The 6,897-nt window shown below is 32.8% G+C and overlaps 1 pseudogene; it reads right to left on the reverse strand.

Moving 5' to 3' along the window:
* Window positions 1–1,217, reverse strand: part of LOC149146392 (importin subunit alpha-9-like) — a 119,167-nt pseudogene extending 117,950 nt beyond the window's left edge.
* Between the last annotated feature and the right edge of the window lie 5,680 nt (window positions 1,218–6,897).

Here is a 6,897-nt window from a genome sequence, read left to right on the forward strand (position 1 = left end):
AATTTAATTATTTTGGACTTATAATTGTTTTCATCACATGAGAATGAGGCTAACAAATGAAACCTGAGGATTTGGATATGACCAAGGAATTTGGGTTATCCACACCATGATCAATTCATCTGGTTGCGGTCCCAACTTTTAGGTTAGGAGTATAAAATATTCAATAATTTGGCACCCAGTTTATAGAATCATAATTTGTGTGGCTTAAGTTTGACCGAACCACTATTTTATTCCATGACTTTTCTTTCTACAACCTTCTTTCTTCAAGCTTCAATTCCTAGTTCTGATAAACCATCAAATTGGCCAAAGGAGTCTTACAATTCTTCCAATAAATGGTGAAAGTAGCCCAACTTTTATCAATGGTCCAGAATGCATCTATGAAAGAGCAATTAGATAAAAAACTATTCATGCTATTTATGTGGCCAATTATTCATCCCCTTTTACATATGTCAGACAATAGCTTTAGATATGCCATCCATTTTGACTCAGTGGCAACCTTAGACTTTGGCCCCTTAATGAGATTAGACAAAGTCCAAGATGGAGTTCTTGCTATTGAAACCTTGTTATATAACATTAGTCGTGCAAGTGGAAACAATGCTCCTTGTGCTAGAAAAAAATGTCTCTAAACTCCTCTCCTTATACAACAACATTTCCCAAAGCCCATGCACACTGATCGATCAACCATTGGTACTGAACTCTTTCCATCGAGGAGTACAATCAATAATGACAAGGCAAGTAAAAGAGCTACTGTTTGTTCTGAGTCATCTATTGCTATATTTGTGAGGCACTACTCATCTAAGGAGCCAAATGAAAAGCATTGAACTAGTATACACACAACCCTAACATGTACAATAACATCCACAAGAGGTACTATAGTAGATGAAAGCAACCTTCTCAAGCTTCAGAGGACTTCCATCTTCTTCTTAAACAAACCCTTGCCTACAGGTGAAGCTGTTATATTCAATTTCTAGATAGTATGAACAATGTGTTCCACCAAGGCTCCTATTTCATCATCCATAGCAACATTGGTGTTGGATATGTTTGTACTTTCATCATTATCATCAACCTTGCAAAGACACGTTGCCTGAACCATTGCATCTCTTCTCTCCTTTCTGATTGAAAGTGCCTTGCTACTGACTCCTTTGTCTAGCAATATTCCAAACTGGTGTCTTGATAGAATCGCCCTTGTGTGTAGGCGATCCAGTCTCCCATACCATGTCTAACATAGTTTAGATATACCCAATTGTCAAGTCCCCTTGCTTTCAAGTAGTTTTTTGTGTAGGGCAGTGCATTGTTCTCCTAATTCTGAAGAGAAGGTCTCCCTTAAGTGATGCTTTAGCTCTAACTGTTCCTACTGATACAATCTCTTTATCTCTCTCTTTCCCCTTTTTGTTTTGTTTTGTTTTTGTTTCTCACCCAATTGAAAGAGTATATATATATATAACATGAGCAATATACTCTTTCTTTAGTGGTATCTTTTTCTTGAGATTTTGATCATGATTGAAGCCTAGCCCCAACTTCCCTTATTCAAAGATTTAGATTTAAATATGCATAGGGAACTTCTTAGATTGATGATCTCTTCCAAGATATTTTTAGTGTTTCTATCCCCCTAGATATTTCACTGCTCTAACATGACCATCATTGCTTTCATGAGTAGCTCCCCCTGAGAACATGATGACTTCATTATGTCATTGAAATCATAGCCTCCTCGTTTTTCTTCCTTATCCACACTTTAGTAGGTTTCCTTTTGTTGTCTGCATTTCCTTCATTGTTTGGTCTGCTTGGAGTTTCTTCCACCTTATATCTAGAGACCTTTAGGATATTTGGAACTTTACAGTCTTTAGTCATGTGGCCAAGGTTACTACACAAATAGCATCTTATATGGCCAAAAAAGGGAGCAAATGGTGTATGCATTCTTGAGTCATTTCTACTAATCATTACATACATTTTGCATTCAACTAATTTATGTCCAAATAGATTGTAAAAATAAAAGTAACCATAAAATTGATTTGTGCACTTGATGGATGGTTGTGTTTTGTGTTTTCTTGCTTGAGGGACCCTTCTTATCTGTGGATTAGTTTTGATCTTTTTTCTCTTACATTCTTGCAAAGGGCCCTTTCTTCAGCTTATTATTTATTTATTGATGTTGTTGCTTGCAATTGTTTTCTTCTTTACAAATCACGGTGTTGCTGGTTTCTTCTTCTACATGTCCTTTTAATGTTGTGTCCTCTTTAATGGCTGCCATATTTGAGTTCTTCATGGAGACAATCTAGTAGCTTTTTACATAGTCTATTATTTTTATATAGTTCATTTCTTCATGAATCAATCCCATCTTCTAATCTTTCATACTATTCTTCTCTCTCCTTTAGCAGACCACTGATCATTTCTTTAGTTTTACTTGATTCTTCTAATTGTGTCCTCAAAATAATAATTTCTTCCTTGTACTCATGCTTTCTCTCATCACATATCTACACCAGTTTCTTCATATCTTTATTTTCATTCCTCAGTCTTTCTATTTCATCTAGTACTAAGTCAAGCTTGACTATTTTTTTTAGATAACTTTTCTTCAGGTTTATTCACACATGCAAAGGTCTCATTCAACACTTTCTTTTTGAAATTTAAAATGGATTTTTATTCTTCCTCTTTCTTTTCTCTTTTTCTGTACTATTGCCACTAGTATCTCCTTCATGCATGAGTTGCAATCTATCCCAGATTTATTTTGTAGATTTAAGGTCTACAACTATCTCAATATCCTTATTATGAAGATTGTTATACATTACACATTTTTCCTTAGCATTCCATTGTTTTTCTTGAATAGAAGGGGAATAATTTTTATTATATCCATCACATACAAGATTCCATACACCAGGTCCATAAGCTATTAATTTTGTTTTAACCTTATCTCTCCATTAAGTTTTTTGTACTTTGAACCTTTGAGTCTGTTATACTTACACATAAGGAAATTTCTTTGATACCAATTGATGGAAAATTAACTAAACTGAGAGTGGGGAGGGGAATTGGTTTATTACATTCATGGACAACTTTTTATTTTATTTTCTGAATTATTCAATGAGAAATTTAACATAATATAAAATGCATGTTTAATATATGAACAATATGTAATATGTGAACCATACCATACCAACTTTCATGGAAGCATACAATGAACACACAAAATCATCACATATGGACACAAGATATAAGTGGAAACCCATAAAGGGAGAAAATGACTACTTTGTTATTGTTGTGATGCAAAGGTAAACTCCTACTCCCTTATTACATCTGATTTTCTGTAGGCTCCAACGTAAAGGAGGCTACTACCTTAATTTTTCTGCAAGATACAACATGTAAGGAAGTTCCAAGTCCCATAAGCTTTCTACAGCCTACAACCCACAAAAGGCTCCTATCTCAACTTAAAAGGAGACTACAATCCCCTTATACATACAAGAAACAACATGTTGATTTAGCTAATCATTAATTCAACGTACCTCCATTTCTATCTCTTCCTCTTCTCCTCTTCAAATCTGCTTCACATCAGCTTCATATGTGCCAGGTAATTCATGAACAGTAAATTAATCAACTCCACATACTCTCTAATGCTCTAACCCCTCTCCTTGTAACCTCACACATTTTTATAAATAAGCTTTGATAGTTGTTGGTATTCCAAACATGAATATGAAGTGAAAAGGCTTTTGTTTTTGCATTCCACTCATTAGTTTCACACATTTTAGGATTTTGAATATTAGAATAAAGTAAGTTCTTCACCAAATATTATTTTCAGCCACATATAATGATTAGATCAACAATCATAGTAGAGATAGCCTTTGTAACATACATTACAACATTACAAGCAAACAACATTCTTCATGCATTTTCATTTGTCTTTGTCTTATACCCTTGCCTTTTCCTTGCATCTTTTCCTTTTCCTTTGCCTTGCATCGCAACATCCCAACTCAACCAATATATGCATATAACAACATAAGCAAGCCAACATCTATCATCAACATTTGTTTTGCACATATATGTCTCATTAATCAACACAAATCAACATATGTAAGCACAAGCAACCTTTCACCAACATCCTTTGTAGTAGAACATACATATGAAAGAAAGCTTTAACAATATGTTCTCAAGGCATAAAAACACATCATATATTAGCCTTCAAATCAACCTACAAAACATATCTCCAATTCCATATGAATAAACACATAGACACATGCAATCCTAAATATTCACTCTCCAATGCCTCTCTGCTCATAAGGGAAGACCACATTTTTGTTAGGCAAGCATTACAATAATCATTAATGCCTTTCATTGTACATCTTCAACATTGATCTCTGCTGCATAATGCATCTCACAAAACCATAAGCATCAAGCACCACAAGTATCAAACATGCCTTGCTACTCACAGTCATAGCAGGCCTACCATCACAAATAGTATAACCATAACATCCCACCACTCATGTTTCTGCTTAGCTACTCCTTTCCTAATGCTATATCTTAGTTCTCTTGTTGTTGCTAATTTTCCAAACCATCAAACAACACCTACAATGTCATAGCTCTTGCTGTTTCTCCTTTTCCAAGCAATCAAACAATACCTACAATGCCATATCTCTTGCTATTGCTCCTTTATTGTTTATTTGCCTTTTCTACTCTTTTTTTGTTCATTTTCCTTTACTGCTCTTTTTTCCATCAATGACAACAATTCCATCACCCAAAAGATTTATTTATTTAATTAAAACATTTGCGAGACCAAATTTAACATATAATTTCAATATATTATAGAATTAACATAGATATATAAAATAGCAATGGAAATTATAATACAATTATGAATTGTTTGATTATTCATTAAACTCCACAAATTAAAAAAACATAAAAAAATTCCAAAAATGGACAGCCATTAGGACTTGTATGTGAATAAATCCATGCCCACCAAATTGGTTGTTGAGGAGAAATTTTCCACCCACAATAGGAATTAACTTCCACCACTAAGTTAAAGCATTATAGCATTAAATTGAATGAGACTTTTATGGGGTTTTAAGCTCTCTCAACCCAATCCATTATTCTCATAGTGAGCCATGTACTCACTATAGGTCTCTCTAAGCTCTCATCCAACCATCTGACACTCTTCCATTTCCCTACTTATCACAGTGAAGACCCACTCTTTCTCTACTCAGTAGTCCCTTAGAAAACACTTCCCTTCCAATTCTCTATAATGTGTGCAAAAAAAGCTTGGCCCTAAGATATTTAATGAGTAGCCATAACAAGATTGTAGGTATAAAGTTATTACCTCAACTACTATGGACATTCTAGGCATGGATTCTTTCTTTAATCATCCCATTTCCTTCCATGTTTTCAGTTGTAAGCTTCATGAACTTCCATGGGTTCTTAGTATCCACAAGAACATGGGAAACTCTTGTCATAATAGTCATAATAATCATGAAAAACAAGGAGAAAACATTACCCTAAATGTCTCATAATCATACTAGAATACATGGAAACGAAAAAAGAAGATATTTTCTTGCTTAAGATCTATCTCTCGCCTAGGATATGAATTTTTTTTCTTAGTACATACTCACAAGTCCAAGATTGATGAGACAAAATGTAAGAAAACATGGACAAGAAAGGTTAGATCCAAGAGATAATTATAAGTTCAAATCAATCCACAACCTCCATTCCTCTTTCCCACCTGAGGTATTATCATTCCCTTGTTGCTCCCTCAAATAACCATTTCACAAGTGCATATTATTGATTATGTAATTTCCTTCTACACATAAACATGTCATATAAAATATGCCCACCACATTGTAAACATATCCCACCATTAAAACTCCTATGAATTCCCTGGTTGAATATAAACCTTAAATCCCATACTATAAATATTTATAATGTATTTTACATTTTACAACATGAAATCTTTATCTTTCAATTTGCATAGCTTGATTTTCATCACATAAATCAATTCACACAATAATCTTTAATTATTATATATTATATTGAAGAGATCAAAATTGAAATATTACAATTGACATCAACCCTGGTTGTTTACCAACGTCAACTAGAAACCAAACACTGATATTACAACATCAACTAGAAACCAAAGGCCGATATTAAATTTGCTTATGAACTAACTTAAATATAAATTCCAACATTGACCATCTGTTACACTTTAACATTAACACATACATGTTGGTCATTGTCGTTCATGTTAATTGGACCAACCAAATTAGTTAACATTGAATGGATTATTAAAACCAAGTTTGTCACTATTTTCCTTGTTGCTTTATATAAATCAATCTAATAAACATTGCATGGTTAGAAAGTTTATAGGGTATTGTTAGATAGTATAACACCATTATGTTATTGGTTTCCATTATATGTAACTTTCTCTCTCCCTTCCCTATGCATTAAAATGACGAATTAATATTTACAATGTTGTATCCTGGGTAAATGTATTAATACATGATGGATTATTTTTTTCATGTATTTGAATTTATTAGTACTAGTAATTGAAGCCGAAATATATTTTTCCCCCTTATCTAAAATATGATAATGTTTATATGTTGGGATTTTATTTCATATTAATAATTTTTTATTTTTTATTTTGTTTGTGTGTATAAATATTGTTATTGGGTATGTGTTTATGGTAAATAATTTTATGTAACAAAATATGTTTGTAAGGTTATAGCTATATAATTTATGTAATTTTTAAAGTTGATATTGAGATATAGGTCTCCAAGTTGATGTGATAAGGTTTTTGTTTCATGGAAAGTTTTACGGACGTAAATTTATTTTTAAGTTTAGAAATTTTAGGGTATTTTATTAGTTCTTGACATGTAAATTGTAAACTTGTTAGTGATTTTTTTTGTAAAAACCCCAAATTTCTAATAAATT

This window comes from Pinus tabuliformis, chromosome X (genome assembly GCF_031772625.1).
Source record: "Pinus tabuliformis cultivar Carrire ecotype Pingquan chromosome X, CPIR1, whole genome shotgun sequence".
Lineage (NCBI taxonomy): Eukaryota > Viridiplantae > Streptophyta > Pinopsida > Pinales > Pinaceae > Pinus > Pinus tabuliformis.